This window comes from Sprattus sprattus (genome assembly GCF_963457725.1).
Source record: "Sprattus sprattus genome assembly, chromosome: 17".
In the NCBI taxonomy this organism is placed as follows: domain Eukaryota; kingdom Metazoa; phylum Chordata; class Actinopteri; order Clupeiformes; family Clupeidae; genus Sprattus; species Sprattus sprattus.
Window position 1 is genome coordinate 17,591,066 of NC_137915.1, and position 19,146 is coordinate 17,610,211.

Genomic DNA, 19,146 nt, shown 5'->3' on the forward strand with positions numbered 1-19,146 from the left:
CTGACTGGAAAAGAGCCATGCCCTCAAGAATAACCTAGAGCCTAGAACAACCTCACTTGGACTCTTTTAGCAATCACTCTGCGCTCTATAGACTTTAACCGTTGAATTGTAAGATGTCAACATTCCATTTATTCAAAGCGAGAGAGCAGAATGACAGGCAGCAATTTAATAACATTACATCTGATGAAATGGAGCAAATGGAGTAGAGGGAATGCACAAATTAAAGTCTGACCTGAAGACAGGTGAGTGTACAAATTAATGTGCACAAACAGCCTCTCTGACTCAACGTCGCTGCAGGTTGGGACTATTTTTTGGAGCGTAGAATGAATAATCAAAATGGAAATAAACATAAAAGTCAAAATCTGGTGTCATCAAACTCAATTAGTTGGTAGTAGAAATGTTGCATAAAAGCAATATGACACTTGGTAAAAGAGGCCTCCGGCCTTGTGCCTAAGGCTGAATCACAGCGGTGAGAATATCCTTCACCGTTCCCACTCTCACTCATGTCACATGGCTTAAACATGACATATCATGTATTGAGTTGTAGCGGTCCGATTAGGAGAAGGTACTGTATGCTAATACTACTCATATGAGAGCGTGTACTATAATTGTAGCAAGCAGGATTTTAGCCTCCTTGCTAACATGCCAATCTCCCGTGCCGGAGGTTGTGAGTTCGAGTCCAGTGTGGGATTGTGCTTGTCTACGGAAGACAAATTACATAACCAAGATAACGATCCATTCTAACTATGGAGGAACATCGGAATTCGTGCAAGGAGGTGTTGGTACACATTAACAAAACAATGTTCTTAAAATACAGCCGATAGTGGTAGACTCACGGAAAAAGGGCTTCTTCCTTTTCCTCTCTCTGAGCTGTTGTGAGGAGCAGGCTCCATTTTCCTCTTCTTCTTCCTTGTCCATCCTGTGCCCAGGCTGAGATGTTTCATCCTCCAACTGAGTTACACCATCAATGTCACCAATCACCTACACACAGTACAGAGGCAGGTAATAGAATAATAATGTTACTGACTTCTTGTCTGTGTCTGTGCACGTACTGGGTGCTCACTCAGATCATTCAAAATATCCAAAGACTGTTGAACGGCAATGAATATTTTTTAGCAAATAAACGATACATGTCATATTGAGCAGATGTTTTACAGTAAAAATTATGTATTTGCCACAAAGTTGCAGGACAATTAGTGTCTGCAGACTGACCTATTCATACCTTAGAGGTACTCCAGCTTGCCATTAATCTCAAAGTATGCTACATAAAAACCCAAGGGCACAGAAAAAGACAAGTCGCATTCCTCTCACTAAGTAAACCATAGTCTCAATCAACCATGAGGAGGAACAATCAGAGGCAGGAGGGAGTGAGGAAAAACAGATGCAGTTTCTCAATCGCTGCAAGGCGCTCTCTGTAAAGGTTAACTTCACTCATAATCCAAATGCTGAACTGGGTTGATGTTGGTGAAGTGTGGCTTTTGTTAGCCTATCTAAGCACACTGACTCATGGAAAGATAGGACATGGATGGAGGCTAGCGAAAGCTCTGGTGAGTTATTAGTCCAGGAAAGAGCACACTGTTTAAATGGCACTGTCCTCTTGGCTCATCCAATCAGCTAGAGGCTAAGACAACTCATCTGAGGAAATCCCTCTTGGTTAGATTTCATAATACTACTAATACTACTACTAATAATAGTAATAATAACTTATTATTTAGATTGTAAATGTATTTTAAGATGATTCAAATTGTATCGTTTTGTGGCTTACAAATAATGAAGAGGATAACACCATTTAATGTCTGCACAAAGGATACAAAGTATTAAAGACATTTTTCAAAAATTAAAGATTTGAGGAACCAAACCTGAAAACCTTGTCAACATGCATGTTGTTTTAGTAATATGCAAACAATGTTTTAAACATTATAATAAGAATTTAAGATACTGGGAAAAAACACAATGACACTCCAGTGTTAAATGCACTATCTGCCAGAAAGAATGTATGTATGAAGAACACAAAGCGACCCATCAAAGCAAAGCCAGCCTTATCACCTGAGACATGGTAAACCAACTGATAAATGCAGACACAGAGATGGCTGTATTTACTGTGCATCAGCGGCGATCATCAGCATTTCTTCAAAGCATAAATAATTTGCACAGAGGTAATAAACAAGCTGTTGGAGCGTTAGTTGTGCATTTTTAATGGAACTTTTACAGAAGTCGAGCCAGGCCTCGCATATGCTGCTCATCGTATATGGGGGATGGAGGCGAGATGATACAACACAGTTGGCTAGACCCGCGTTTTTAGGGCCGAGGACATTTCACTGGTAGCCCGAGAGAAAAAGCCACAGACACATATAAAGCCAGCGCCGTTTTACTATGGAGGGTAATGAACACGCCTGCGTTTATGTCCCATGCCATCTTGTTTCCACAGATGAAGCTGTTTTGCTGGCCGTCTTTGAAGTTAGCAGTGTCGCATTATCCAGAAACTGTTATCCATTGTCATTTGGAACCGGATAACACATCTGTTTAAATAAACTTTGAGCATTTCCAAGTTCCTCAGTCTTCTGTGGCTTATTTTCCACATCCGTCGGCAGTCAGAGTATTGCTTTTGATTACACCATTCCTGCCATTTATGTATTTTTCTTAGACGGCATATTCTCTCTTGATGGAGGTTTTAGGCTGTCTCTTGAATCACATTTGTTTAGTCTTGTATGTTTAGAATTCAGCACCATTTGCTCTTGATTGCAGTTTGGAAAAGCACTATCATACTTCTGCAAAAGCAAAGTGGCATGGGCTTGTGTTTTGGTAGATGTGATCCATTAGTCAATACATGCCCACGAGACAAAAGGACAACCACTTAAGTAGATACATTAATCCTTAACACATCCTTAAGACATAGATAAGCGTTTGGCTGAACACTTGATTCTCATCCTTTAGATAAACAACACAAATACTGGACCTGTGAGAATTTTTCCATCAATGCTGACAAAAAACACTACCATAATATCATTTTTTTAAATTTTCGAACAACAAACAAAACAAAAAATGCCATGAAGTGTTTTTTTTTCTATTTAAAGGTAATGTGTTGTCCTAAGATCCCACAGCCTTGATTCTTTTTTTGGTTAAGGGGCATTACTGCCTCAGTACAAGTCCTCTCCTAGGAGCTGTCACCTTGAATCTGTAGCCCAGTTTGTATACAGACCACTACGCAGCATATTGCTTGCAGAATTATAGAAAACATTAATAAAATCATCTCAAGCGTGCTCCTGAGTGTTGGGGAAGCCCTTTGGATATTCTTAGATGTATCACTCTACCTGAAAACAGTATGTCTATAGATATGTAAAGGCATGGAAAGAAATCAGTTTAAATATGTAAAGAGGTCTGGCTATATATCACCATATTAAGGAGGTGGGCGTTCTGTGTCTTTATGTGTGTATGTGTGTGTTGTGAGTGAGTGAGTCTATGCGGGCATTACTGTCACCGTCGCTCGGGGTGCGCAGACACGGCTGCCATCAGCGTCTTTCACGCGTCACCCCGCGTTGCGGCGCCCTCCCGTCACGCAAGCCTTGACACCGCGTGACATTCCACACTGCTGAGCGTCGCAGAAATGACACTGTTTTACAGCCAGGCCAGACGGAGGCTACGCAGATAGCATGGGAGCCCAATGTTTCACTTTTTACATTTCAGCGGATATGAGATTCCTCCACACGAAACCCAGGACACACAGTGAATAAATCAGAATGACAAAGGATGCTGGGGGTTGATGAATCGAAGGCGTCGACTCTTCTGGTTGTGTGTTTTTACACTCTAGGCCTGTTTCTTAGCCCATTAACAACAAAATCACCTTATTTTGAAATGAGAGTGTGCGGCACACTTGCGGGTAGAATCCGTATGCCGCCCATCTTGTGACTGATAAATATGCTGTGTGTTCAGACCAATGCTCATCAGTCAAACAACAAGCTTGAGTTGCCATTAGGTAACGGCTCTGCCTGGGAGCTAGCCGTTGACGTGCTCTGTACAAATCTGTGTTTTTTTCCCCGTTGTTTTTGACGTGGAAGTTTAAAATATTAATTTTGTTGGGACAATCCAGGTTGCTCTCGGGGGATGGGAGTTAATTCATGTGCTAGCAGTTGTTAGCGAGCGAAATCAGTGGTACATTTAATTAGACGGCAATCTGGGCAGCAGTCTGCTCGCTGCTGCCTGACTGCATGCGGTAATGTGTGAAGCGGCAGGCAGGGGGAACACAGTGAGCATTAGCGAACGCATCCCAGTTAAGATTTCCTAGACGAAGCAAAAAAGAGAGTGGGAATTAGTGTGAGGATGTGTGTGAGGATCACCATTGGAGTGAACTGTGGTTCTCCTTGCTGTCCATGGTAGAAGTGCCTCAGGAAACGGAGGGAGTATGTGTGTCTGGGATTCTTTTTTCTGAGTTTTATGTGTGTGTATGTGTGTGTGCATTAGGACATGTACACTAGTGTCTGCGTCCTCCTGTCCTTGTGGGTCTGGTTGTTTGTCAACCCTCTAGTTTGCAACAGCCTCTGGGTTGGATCAAGCCCTTAGTCGGGCCAAATCAGGGCCAGATCTGATGTTGATATTTCCTCTGCATGCATCACGCACTGTGTATGGTCATGATCCTTCTGTCTTACATACAATAGTTCAACCAAATTGCTTTAAAACATGAATGTCTTTGATACAGCTCATTTACATTATAAGCTGATTCTTAGCTTTACTAATATTTTCAAGAACAGAACAAGATAAAGACAAAGAAGGCATCGGTTTAAACAAACAAAGACAGAGGGATGACAAATAATGACAAATAAAGGATAAGTAGATGGAGGGGCACTGAGAGCAAGGCAGATTTAAAGACAGTGGGACTGAGGGTTGAGAGCAAAGAAGGAATACACCGTACCATGGAAACATGGTAGAAATAAGAGGGGATAGATATAGTGGTAGACAGACAGACGAATGGACGGATGCATGGACAGACAGACAGACAGACAGACAGACAGATAATAAAGAGAGAAACAGCTAAACGAAGCTGCCCACCTCCACGATGGCTCCGTTGGGCTGTCTAAGGAAGTGCCTGTAGCGCTGTCTAAGGCCGCTCAGGTGCAGTGTGGAGATGGACACATGGGTGCTGCGCTCACCGCCGCCTTCGCCTGCAGGCGTACCCCCGGGGGGGTCCGCCCCCACCCTCACTGCTCCAGGCTCCTCCTCCGTCCAGATGTAGTCGTACACTGCCACCTAGTGAGACAGATATCCCGCCGCCCACCCATTACATTACATTACATTACATTAACACAACCACAAGCCACCATCCTCTCAGACCCACCTCCTCCCATCCCAACCCAACACACACACACACAGCAATTTAATGAGCTAATGGAGCCTGTCAACACCCAAAGAGGGAGAGAGGCTAAAACAGAGGCATCGTGCATGTGTGCATGTATGCATTTCCTCCATGTGTTTGTGTTTCTGTATGTGCATGTTTGAGTGTGTGTGTATGTGTGTGTGTGTGTGTGTGTATGTGTGTGTGAGTGTGTGTGTGTTTCTGTGACTGAAAGGGTACAGGGATGAAGGGAGGAAGACAAAAAGAGAAAGAGGACAGTGAGAGAGAAGCTCATAATAACGTGTGTGTGTGTGTGTGTGTGTGTGTGTGTCTGGGTGCAAAGGGGATGGGTGTTCACTCCTGTGATTAAAAGGCAGCAATAGCGTTAGCAATGCATATTTGCACAAATGCTCACTTCGACGCAATTACCTGGCCCTACCTATGACCACAGCTTAGCACTCTCAAAGAATCAAACCAAAACAGTTGACAGTAATCCTCTTTAATTTGCCCTGCACTTTAGCATTTCTGGCTGAACTCACTTTAGTAAAAAGTCAAGAATGCAGGGGATCAAATTTCTGAATTATTCACCCCTCGCTGACCTTTTCCAAAGCACTCTGGCATTCTTAGGCTTGTCCTGAGCTCCATTAATAAAAAGCTCATGATTATGGGCTCACTGGAAGAACACCCCCAAAAAGCAAAACTGGTGACCCATCTATCTTCTGAGCGCTGACTTAAAACTAATATGGAGTAACGTTGCAGCAGGTAAGAGATCAGGTTGCGTTGGCGGGCGGTGTTGTTGTTTATGCATGCCGGCGCTCACACTGTACCTGTAATGCAGTGCCTCGCTCTATTAGGAGAAACACAGGAGGCAAGCGGAGCGTGTAACATGTTATATAGGTCATGGAATGCAGAGGCATCGATGTGTGAAGATCGCGGTGCCTCTGTCCGATATGCCGAGGCTGGGGCTGCTTTCAGAGGCCAGCGCGGTGCCAGCTCCATCACGTGGCACACTCCGCAGTCACTCTGACCTCTAGCCAGGTGCACCGAAAAACACATGCAAATGCAACAGACATGCATGCACGGACGCTCACATGCACACACAAACACATGCACACACATACACATGCACATGCACGCAACAGCCTAGTGAATATGCATGAGCCGCATTAGAACACGGTGCGGACACAGTCTTAATCACGTAATGTGCCACATGAAGACAGACATGCATGATGAGAGAGAGAGAGACAGAGAGACAAGATAGGGAGAGAGAGAGAAAGCGAGAGCAAGAGAGAGACTGAGAAATAGCGAGAGAGAGAGAGCGAGAGAGAGAGAGAAGTTCTTGTGATCCTGATTTGAACAGACTTAGCAGCATTTAAAAATAAACAGTGAGTGCAAAGAACAGGCCAGGACCACTGACTATCCTGGCCAGTCTAAAATAACTCATCCTGAGAGACCTGGGGTCTTCCAGGCCTACAAAAACCAAGGAGAGATTTATACGGGACGCCGGCGCCTGAACACCAAAAAAGCACCCAGATAACAACTGCCTCTTGAAAGGATGTGGCCCTGAGCTGGCAGAGCGTCGCCCGATCGGGCCCAGATGCGCTCCACAGCCAGTCTCCTGGGATGGGACTCATCCTCTGAGATGGGAAACAGATTTTTTTGGGGGGCCTGCCTCCATGATCGAGGAGGAAGCATGCAAGCAGGCAGGCAGGACAGGGCAGGCCCAGCCTCTGCCAGGAACAGGGTAGGGACCTAATTACAGCATGATTCACTCTCTCTCTCTCTCTCTCTCTCTCTCTCTCTCTCTCTCTCTCTCTCTCTCTCTCGCTCTCCGTGTGTTACTGCCTTCGACAGGTTCAGTCTGGGTGAAAGGCACCAGGAAGTTTTTCAGGCCGCTGCCGAGTTTATAAACTCAAGGTGACCCCCTAATTGGTTCCGTAATTACGATTCGTCTGGAAAAACAAAGGCAGCTCAATGAGGGGGGAAGGCTATGAGGCAGGGTCACGTTGAAGGAGAGACTTAATTTTTGTGTATACCCCGTGTCGTGATTTCTTTAACTACTTAGACTGTTGGCTAAACACAACTCGCGGTCGTTAAAGAGCACGAGAGCCATTACAGCACGTAATTAGACACTTCTTGAATACAGACAGCCTCGAGTGAAGGACTTCTTTGTGAGTCGTCAAAGGAGAGCTGAGAAGCCATCACAAAGTAATCATGAAAGATTTTCCTACCTCCACTTGACCTAATACTACTTCGTCGCCAATAGCATGAGTACATTTTAACTAGTGTGATTTGCTCTCGTGAAATACACAGCTAACTCCACTTAACCTAATACTACTTCATCGTTAATAGCGTGAGTACATTTTGACTAGTGTGGTTGGCTCTCTTAGACACAGCATTACGCATATCGGCACCACAAAGACGAGATTATTTAAGATGAGCTCTTATGCAATGGCAGTTCAGTAAATGTAACAGGTGTTGCCTAATGAGTGTCATCCCCCTTTTCTGCACATACTAAATCTGCTCTTGTGGTTGTTTTTCAGCAAGCTAGTTACACACTAATCTGCATGTGAAATTTCTTTGACGAAAATGAGACAAATGCATAAACAGGGTTCCGTGACAACGATGCGCCATTTTGAGATAACATTTCATACATTGCATCATGGCTCTCCTTTTGAATCATTTATGAAATGCAATGAGGAAATAAAAGAAGCCTTGGTCGGGTGTTTGCTTGGCTCTCGTGAGCGCGACTGAGTGCTTTCTTTGCCCCATTGTTCCATCGGATAGCACTAAGTGACTGATTTAGATTCAATGCCTGGGTGTTCTCAGGGAGACCAGCTGTGGGTTAAGCTGATAGCATTCAAAGTGAGCTAACCTAATTCCAACCAATCTAGCCCCGATTTATTGTTGACGTCTGTATTTAGAAATCTGATATAGTCCATATCAGTCTCTTTACTTGCATCAGGAGAGACAACCATTACCTTTTTTCGAGGACTATAAACATCAAACCATGTCTCCGTGCCCGGCCATAAATTCAGGATTTGCAGACGTTACGGCAAACGCACAGACAGGCCAAGATCCAGGAAGTGCGGATCAACCAGAAGCCACCGCACCAGTGCTTTTCAAGGGAGTGTGTGCCTGCATGAAAGCAAATGTGATTACACGTCTCCATGTTTGCAAAAATGGATATCCCAAATTCGATAAGCGCAATATTTAAGTGTGGGTGTGCACCAGCGCTCCATGCTTTCTTAATGTAACAGAGAGAGCTTGTTTGTTTCAAAATGGAGTACTATGCATTTGTGTATTAATACCAGGCTGTTATAGCTAAACATCCAAATGGGTTGGAGATGTAGACTGAAAGCAGCAAGACTACATGGGTTACTAGTGAAAAGATATCGTGTCTGCTGCGTCTGTGTCATTTTAAAAACTGACCCACATACTTATCTAAAAAAAGAATAAAAAACGTACAACTAATAACCAAAAAAGAGGCCAATCACACTCTAAAGTAAAAGATACCTTCCAAAGGATAATAGTCTACTCTGTTCAGAGCTCAAAATGCAACTGTATGCAACAGTCTGACCTTGACTGTTACATACTGAACATCCTGTTTATTTGTGCTGCCAGTTCCTCACAGCCACTTATAAGCTAGACATAATAAACACCATAATAGCCACATATCACATATCATGTATAGGCACTGAAGGACAAATCTGTCCTTATTGGGCCCTGCGACTGTAAGATTATATATGTGGGTGGGTTAGATCTATCTCAGTATATTAGGCTCACTGTATGTTATGTCATGCTTACGACATTGGGCTATAATGGTAACAGATGACATGTTACTAAACAACACTGCCAAAGAGCAAGCAAAAGAGAGAAAGAGATAAATGAGAGAGAGGGGGAAAGAGAGAGAAACCGAGAGACGGAGGGACAGGAGAGCCTATGCACCGATGTAGCAGGCCAAATCAGCTGTGTGATTGATCCAGACGAGAGTGAGCGCCATCATTACCAAGCAGACTCATCCAGATCCAGCTCTCCCTTTTCACTCTAATTTTACCTTCCATTTGCATGCTCCTTTGGACTAATTAAATCTCTCTCGCTGTCTCTCTATTTTTCTCTCCTTGCCTTTCTCAAGTCACTGGGATGACAAATAATGCAAGGCAATTTTGGCACATTATTATGTATGAAATGTGAAATGTATTCCACTTGGCTGAATATCTTGTGTGTAATGAACAACAGCCAAGTCAACTGTGTGTGTGTGTGTGTGTGTGTGTGTGTGTGTGTGTGTGTGTGTGTGTGTGTGTGTGTGTGTGTGTGTGTGTGTATGTGTATGTGTGTGTTTGTGTGTGTGTGTGTGTGTGTGTGTGTGTGTGTGTGTGTGCGCGTGCGTGCCTATGTGCATGTGCCGCCTGTGCCTGTATGAGATCTTCACCTCTGCCTCCACCTCTCCCTTTTCTTATCTGCTTTTTTTTACTCCCCAGTTTTTCTTTTCATCAAGACAAAAAGCTGCTGACCTTCCTGTTCAGTACCACCCACCCACTTCCTCCTCCCCGAACGCAATTTATATAGAGCTGCTGCCGTTCCACCACGGATCCTTTGGGTTTTCAGCTTTCTGTCCCACTTGGCTTTAATTTACAGTGGGAAAATAATTACAATCTCTCTTTTTGCAAAGAGTGGAGTGAAAATGTAAACAATGCTTCCCTGCGGGCGAGTGCTTCATCACGTTGACAGGTGCATTTGAATTTACCTGGGTGGCGGACAGCCTGGGTTATTTATGTGTCAGTCGCACATGGAAGCCCCGGCCCAGGGAAGATGGGCAGCAACAGTGCCGGAGCAGCTAGGCAGCGGTGGCAGCTTGCGCCCCTCTAATCCCAGGGTCCAAGGAGCCCCAACACACACACACACACACACACACACACACACAAACACACACACACACAGGGCTCTGAGATGGCTGAGAGAGGGCCAAGTGGAGCCATCAAACTAGTAACAAGGGCACATTCACACACACAAACAGACTCACACATGTTCACATGCACACATACGCGTACGCGCACACACACACACCACACACACACAAACACAGGGCTCGGAGATGGCTAAGAAAGGGCCAAGAGAAGCCAATAACACACAGTAACACAGAACATAGCCCATAACAGAAACAAGTGACACACACACTCACACGTATTTTCAGACACAGGCACCCAACGCAGACACATTTGAAGTAAATATACATACATACACACAAATGTATACCATGGACCATAAACAGTCATGCAGACTACTGTGAGGGCATACACACACACACAAATAAACTAAGCTTACAATTTAGGGGCCACACAATTTACATAAACAAGAACAAATGCATTCGCATATACATAAACGCATAAACACACACAATCACCCCCCCACCCCTCCACACACACACACACACACACACACACACACACACGCACACACACACACACACACACACACACACACACACACACACAGACATGCATCCACACAGACACACTCATATTGCCTGTGGGCATCTGTGACTGGGTAGGGAAGCCTCCTCAATGGCTGTCTGTGCAGTGGCCGGTCACACACACACACACACACACACATACACATGGATGTACACACACATATGCAGGCACATACAAACACACACACACAAACACACACACAGCTCAGTCAGCCACACTCAAGCACAGTTCAGCAAGCAGCACATGTGCACACATGCGCATACACACACACACACACACACACGCACACACACACACACACAGCTGGCTGCATTTCAAGGCCTGTTCCTGTCTGAGAGGCAGCAGTGTGCACAGGGACAGACCAGCGTGTGCTGCCGTGTGCTGCAGAGGCAGCCTCTGTAACCTCCCAAACACCCCACCCCCACCCCCAATCGCTGGCGCGCCAACAACGCATGGCTACGCAGGACAAGCCAAGCCAAGCCAAGCCATTAAAATGGAAATAGATCTGCTATTATTGTATCGTCTCCACGCACACAAGCGAGAGGACGTTGAGCATGTTGCTCGTGCACAATTAGGACAGGCTGAAGATGGCCCGAATTACGTCTCCATTGTGACTTCGGAACGTTTTGGCCTCTGCTCGGCCACATATCTGCCCATGGTACGGAGTCGGGAACGACAGTCAACTGTTTCGAATTACAGCTGGGTAACAAATCGTTGTTTACTGAAGGTCATATATTCCTGTTACGGTCTGCTCTGCCTCGTTATCATACATTAAGAGCGGTTATGAATCAACTCCTGTATACGACCCATATCTCTTTTAGTAGTATAATTGGAGTAGAAAAGAAATCTAACAGCAATATATATATATATATTCGGCAGTTAAGATGGCAATTTTTAACAGTGATTTCCCAGAGGGGGTGGAGGGGAAGCAAACAAACAAGGCCAAGTATTTACAGTAAAAATAAATAGGATGACTTGGGAGTTTAACTGGTGATGGTATCTTGCGTTAGATAATCTTGGAAGGGAATCTGCATAATTTGCTGTCACTAATCTTCCTTTATCCACTGCAAATAAGCCAATTTAATCCATAAGCAACTCTGAAGAATGGATCCTTCACTTTGTACGGCGCGTGAACCACTGATGCCTTGAAGAGATCCGTTTTTTCGAGGTTTGTTTTGATGGGCTGAGGGCTAAGGCTTAGGATCTGGAGTTCTCTTTTCAGCCATTGTGTTCCCGATCTCAGATCTCCGGCCTGCTAAGACACAAGTGGCTTCAGGATCTAAATTACAAGTTCATTTTGCAAAGCCCTGCTGGGCAGTACTTTCTTAGAAAAACTTTTAGAAGGTTCCATAGGTTCTTTAAAAATACCTAAAGGGTCTAAAGGGAACGTTTTCCTCAAGAAAAAAGTTTTTGTTAGTGAAAAAGATTTCAAATTTGAAGTGATAAAGCTGACATAAAATAATCTTTGTAATAATTCTACTGTTAATAGAACTTAAGGGGCTTCTCTTAAGAGAAAAACCACAGAGAGGATTCTCAATTATATATATTTTCCTTGAGGTGAACTAGTAAAAAAAAAAAAAACATGATATAATTAAAAGAATGATAAAAAAGAAGCAGTTGTTCTTCCCTTACAATTTTTCAATAATGCTACTAGAGTTCTTTATTAAGCATGCTACAGAGATACAAATATACTGTACATTTACTTACAGATGTTGTAATGTTAAGCCACTTACTTACATGCTAAGAGTTATTTATTCAAGACCATAAGCTTTTGCCATCTGATGTAAAATGGAGATGGAATATTTGTTTGACCTTTCTTAACATCAGGCTATCTGTAAGGTCATGATAGTGATAAGATTAAAAACCTCATCAACTGCTCCTTGGCATGTCCCCCATTCAAGACGTGACACCTGTCATAATCAACAGTCCTGTCCCTTCGGGCATTGCATTGAGCCAAGGTCACAAACTCTAAGGGTCAGAGAAGATGTGAATGAAAAAGACGAAGAGATTGGGTGGATAAGGAGTTCGATGTATGGTATGTAGGTGTTGCTTCTCGGGAAGACTAACCAAAAGCGGATGTTTTATACACTAGTGAATGTTATCCATCAACAAGCTTGGGCACATACAGCTGTGGCTAAGAAGTGAGGGAATACAGATCTGAATTTAGATAGAAAGTGTTGTTGCTGTTGCTGCTGTTGTTGTTGTTGTTGTTAAAATGTAAGAATGAAGAATGGTTGTTGGGAATAGCTCTCATGTTACGGCTTAGATGTTTGTCTCACACACATTACTGTGAGCATTAGGCCTTAAGAACTCCAACATCCTGTGTTGTCCCTAATCTGTGCTGAATCACCAGGAATCTCTCTGCTCTGATGATGGTGGAACGGCACTGGGGCAGTGTTTGCACCCTTGGATTTAGGTTAATTACTGTAAGACACAGGATGCAATCCACCGCATTTACCTCTGTCAGCCGCCATTGGTTAAACATCATTTCCCCTTTGCAAAAAAATTGAGCCCAAGTGGATGTAGTTGCATTAAGCTGGACAAAAAAAGAACTGGGGGAAAAAACACAGGGAGCAAGATGTATTCTCTTTAAAAAATCTCATTTGCTCGACGAGCCACTAAAAAACTGCTCACTTACTGGTCGACAGTCCAATTTGTACCTTCTGTTTTGCATTACAGATGGCAAGTGAAAAGCACCGGGAATCCATAGGAGACGGGGTGCAAAAGAGCAGGCCTTTGCTCAGAGGAACATGTGGACCCAATTTTGTGGCTTCCAGCTGGATGTGTTTTGACAGCTGACAAGGCATGCAACATATTACGATGAAATTAAAAGAAAAGTCCCATCGTCCGTTTTTCGCGCGCATGTATGAGAATGGAGGGAGAGCAACAGCAAGAGAAAGAAGGAGAGAGAGGGAAGAAAAGTAAAACACCACATCGGAAAACAATCAGTTGGACGATATTTTCATTCTTCTCCGCGTGTGACACTCAGAGGCCCGTTGTGAATCAAAGGGTGCTTCCTCTGCACTCTTGGCCACTCTCCAGGGCTGGAGTGTGGAGAGGGGGAGATGAGGTCCCACTAACTACTGATCCAAGATCAGAATCTCCTCCCCAGGCTAATCTGGTCATCATTATGGGCTAAAATATGAATAAATCTAAATATGTATATGTATATATATGTATATGTGTGTATCTATCTATCTATCTTTCTATCTATCTATCTATCTATGTATGTGTCTGTTCAAAATCACCCACCTGATCCCAGTTTGAGCTCTATCCTCGATAGGGGTTTTACAGTAATATCCTGTTCCTGGATTAAAAAGTGAAGGACAGAATGGGCAGGCCCCTGACACTCCCTGTAATTATATGTCCATACAATCCTGTGAATGTGCTACGCTGCAGCTGAAGGGATTCTGTAGCCGTTAGCTGTTCTTTTTTTGTAATCTATATTTTCTTTGAGATGAGAGATTATGTATGTTAAGTATAACAGGCTATAATCCTAGGACCTTGGACAAGCGAGGAGTTTACTTTGTACTAAACTCCGTGTGAATTACCTAATGCATGTTCATGCAGGACAGATGTTGTTGTGTTAACACTGTGTTAATATATTTCAAACAATGGGCATGTTGCAGTGGATAACATGCCATATCGAAATCATTCCTAACTATTACATTAAGTATTTTGATTGAGTAAGTTGCTTCCATATCAACAATTCATTTTTCTGATCATCTCTGACTAAAAGGCAATGAAAAGCCTTATTTCCAACAATGCATCGAGAAATCTCTTCACCTGTGACCTCCGTGAGCAGGTTGCCCTGAGGAGGGCCTGGGGTCACTGAGGTGCTAACAAAGGCCGACAGGTCTGCCTCAACCTGAGGGGGGCGGTACGACGACTACCCCCCCCCCCCCCCCCAAACCCCCCCCCCCCCCCCCCAAACCCCATTTTTAACCACGGTGTGCCATCACAGCTTTCACACATTACTGCCCACCAAAACGTCTGTGACCTTTTCACCAACCCAGGCCTGTCCCCTTCGCAGTCAAATCTCATATTGAGCTCCCTAATGCGGCCACGGCTCTCCCCATGCCTCTAGCCCCGGGCCATGCCATTCAGGCTTACTGCACTGTCCACTAATAGCCCCCTGTAATTGAAGAAGCTGCTCCCGTTTCTAATGTGTCCGCACACAACCCCCTCACATGCAACACAGCAGGGTTGGAGTGTGGAAGTAGTGGTGTGTGTGTGTGTGTGTGTGTGGGTGTGTGTGTGTGAGCAAGTGGTGGGGGGGGGGGTTATGGGTGATGGGTGATGGGTGATGGGTGATGCAGGTGCCACCCTCCCCTGACCCCCTCTGTTAGGGGAAGCAGTCCCACCCCTGTGTTTGGGTTCCTGTTTTGGGTTCCTGTTGTTCATGGGGGCTTTTAGGTCCATTGTTTTCCCTTGACAGGGTCATCCCGTCATGGGGTGTGAGCCCTCCCTGAAACTGTCTCCCGTGGTGGTGATGGAGTCACTCATAGGGAATCACTCTCTTGGAGTGTTAGCATATGCTACTGGTACACACACGTTCCCCACCTACAGGGTAAATGTGTAAATGTAGGTGAGAAATAGTTTACAACCATTATACCCTTACTACCTTGTCTAGCTACACAGGTAACGATAAGGAAAGACTATGTGGGAATAAGTCAATGTTTTTTTCTGTATAATAGAATAGGTATCAGTAACATCTAAAGTAAAAAATATTAGCAGTGTAGACACAGACTAATAGTAGAGTCTACTGTCTATTGTTCCCTTCGCAGACAAAAGCGGTGATGAACGAGAAAGTGGAAAAAAGAGGGAACAAGAAACAAAAAGGAAGAAGAAACAAAAAAAATTAAAGTGCTGAGGCTTCTTGGGGGAAAAGAAAATGAGCCCACACAGCCTGCACATCATTAGAGTCCCAATCTGTGACCCCCCCCCCCGTAATGCCCCCCGCGACAGGTTTGCCGCCTGTCAGTTTTTTATTTTTTTACATTTTTAATTTTTTTTAACCGAAGCACCTTGGGTGTTCCCAAATTTTGCCCTGTGGTCACACATTATGGAGACACGTGGCGGTGGCAGCAGTGGTGGGGAGACAAACGGTTCGACGGCGCACAAATCTCAACGCGATCTCCATTGCGAAAACATCTCCGGGGCCAATGGGCTCCCATTAACGCAATGTCACCCAAACTTCCTGTGAATTACGGCGAAGATTACTGCTAACCAGCCCCCTCTTCTGTCACTGTCACGGCCCTCTGACAAAACAGTTTGCATACCTGCTTAAGTATTACAGCAATGAACACCTCCCTTCCAGGTACAGTAATCAAGGAGGTGATGGCAGACAATTAATTAGGTCCATCTGCATCACTGCCTCTACATAATTAATGTGCTCATTACAAGGACCCTGTATGATTTGGTACCTCCAACTCTTTTCGCTTAAGCTCAGCAGTTCATGCTAAACGCAAGTTGTGAAAGCTAAAATGAAACAAGAGTAGCATAGATCATCTCAACTTGTGTCCCTTTCAACCCAGATGAGAGGCAGATCCATTTAACTTTGACTACGTATAACTCCAGAAGGCATGCTGTGGCAGATTTGAAATATAATTCCATAGCCACCGACACAAAGACATGCCAAATGTTTTGGTAAAAAAAAAGGATTATAGAACCTGACAGATAAATGCATAATATTATTACAAGTCGTTCGTTTCAACACTGCTCGATGGGATGTTAAAGCTACCTGCAACAGCACTCATCACATGGCCTGGGAGACAGTGAGCCATAATGTAAAGTTAATTGGAGAAGGGAGAAAGAAATCAGATTAGGATTTACGCTAGCCCTGTGAAATTCACAAGTTTGACAATAATAGACCATTTGGAGATGTGTTATTGAATGTAGAATCCTCCTTTTTTATTGTATTGTTCTTCAGCTTGAGGGAAACAAATGCATCAGGCTCAAGTAGTGGGAGATACCGCAGGATGAGAATAGTTTTGGCACATGCTGTGCTCTACGACTCTCATTACCTTCACACATGTAGAGGCTTAAGAAAACAAAGACAAAATATATGGCCACAGGATTTTAGATCTGAACGCCCCATGCCCAAATGTTCTGTAGGGATATGCACACAGGTCTTCTCTTTGATCTTTTGTACATGTCAGTCGCTTGCATTTCCAGGAGGGTTAAATAGTTGCTTTCATTAAAACACATAGTTCTGTGCAGTACCTTGGAGTCTAATGTGAAGCTAACACTATAGAAACTTTTAAGACGAGTTAAGGCACAGACTGCTTGAAAACTAACACTGACAACATGAACAGATAGAATCATGAAACAATTTCTCACTGTCTCACAGGCAACTAGGTATAATCATTAAGACTGAATTGCCTGCCTGAGTTTTTAGCCGGTATGTCAAAACTATTTTTTAACTGTGTCCTGGTCAGTGAAATAAGACTTGCATTCCCTGATATATTTGTATACGCGTAAAACATGTTTCCCAAGAACTTGCATCATCTATTGATAGCCAGTGCTACTTGATCTGTGGACTTAGTTGTTGACTTCACAGACAAAACATGGTGTCATGCTGTTTGACCACGAGTCTGGTTGGTCTATACAGGTGGACTACACATGTTGGGAAGGTGCTAACGTCCTTCACTACATGAGTAAGTGTGGCTTTGTTTTTGTCCTAATTCTTCTCCCCCTTCTCCTTTGGTTAATGAAAGCCTTGTGGCCCATTGTTATGAAAATTATGCCTTTCTCTCCTATATTAATTGGGTCCATAATAAGGAGTTCATCAGACTCATTATTTAATTGCAAGGGCACATTTGGAATACAGTTTCTGAAATGTATTTTTAATGAAAAACACTACATCCTGACCTAATCATATCAACCTTATTCTATCTAATTAAGGATGCAAAAAATCATTAGAGTTGCAAAATATTAGTTTCAGCTCGGCTCTCCTTGCTTTCATGAATACATTTTTTTCATGTCTAATGATAAATAGTTAATGAGGTAAAAATGACAAAAATTTGCATGTAGGCAAATTAGTTTAATAGGGATACGTCTTTGCTGAGTTAGGAAAGTGACCCTCTTTTGCATGGAAAAATTGCTACAATAATTATGAAATAATGGCAGAGCCCATCTTATTTAAATGAAAAATTGCCTGCCTGAATAATGTTAAAATCATAAAATGCAATAACCCTACATTTTCATCACAGTGGCAAATGTGTTTAATGTGTTAGCGTTTTATCAGTTTAATAAAGGCAAATTAGGGACAATATGAAGTAAACACTGATTGTTGTAATACTGTGAAAGTACAGTTATGCGTGATGATTAGGATGTGGGGGACAACTGTGAGAAGCTATCAGCTAAATGAACCATATTCTTAATCAGAAACTTCAGGGGCTATTCCTTTTACAAGTCCTCCACGGAATGGCAAGCTAAATCTCCCCACAGTAAACAACCTTGTCCAATTAAAGAGTCGCTTCCCACTGCTGGGTGCAGTGCATTGGGGCTCTACAGTAGTTTAAGTTCTGTAGAGATTGGTCAAGTATGAAGCAAGAACGTTCCAGAGACATCATCGCCACATGACTGTAACACAGTAAAACAGCATACCTTCACTGGTCTTCAACAACCAAGGTGTGTTTTCCCCAAAGAAATCTCAGTAACTAACAGAAACAACTATTTAACTGACATCAAAATACCTAAATTGTGACCTTTCACATGAGAAGGCCTGTGAGAATTCCCTGAATTGGTGTCCATAAATATTTTGCGTTGAGCAGTGAAAGATCTTGGGAAATTCTCACACTAATCAAGCAACCACTAGCTGTGTCTGTTTGGGTAATTATGTGGTACTAATTAGAATGAACTAATGACCTCTGAGATGAATTCTTCACTTCCTGAAATGTAACTAAGGACAATATAATATGAACGTATGGCTATTTAATGTATCTATGTCAGTATACTGCGATTCACAGGGATATGACGCCAACAAGCAGATACTTAGCGGATATACATAATGATATATAAAGCCCAAAGAAAGCACACAAAAAATTCCCCTGTTTAGCCATACATTACAATAAGCACTTTCAACAACTGTATTCCCAACCAGATAGGAAAAAACATTGTCTAAATCAAAGACAGGGTCCTCACCTTACGCCTCTCTCCGTTGAAGCCCCTCCACTGCTCTGCTTTCTTGATGATGTAGTTCAGTTCCTGGTTGGAAACTTCCAGATCTTGAGGGACAAAGAAAGACCCTTCAGAACTGTGGAGGCGTTGGTAGATGTCCAAGACACGGCCATCATTGTGAAGCCTGGAGCAAAAGAAAAAGAGAGGAAGAAACAGACTGTA

General features: G+C 43.5%; 1 long non-coding RNA gene across 2 annotated transcripts; it reads left to right on the top strand.

The window, feature by feature from the left end:
- The first annotated feature begins 11,326 nt into the window (after positions 1 to 11,326).
- LOC308377924 lies at positions 11,327 to 14,032 on the top strand. 2 transcript variants are annotated; one of them, XR_013968960.1, is made up of 2 exons: positions 11,327 to 11,458; positions 13,480 to 14,032. It is a non-coding gene; the product is annotated as an uncharacterized lncRNA (long non-coding RNA). The 2 variants fall into 2 exon arrangements; XR_013968961.1 differs by having other exon boundaries at positions 11,343 to 11,503.
- The last annotated feature ends 5,114 nt before the right edge of the window (positions 14,033 to 19,146 follow it).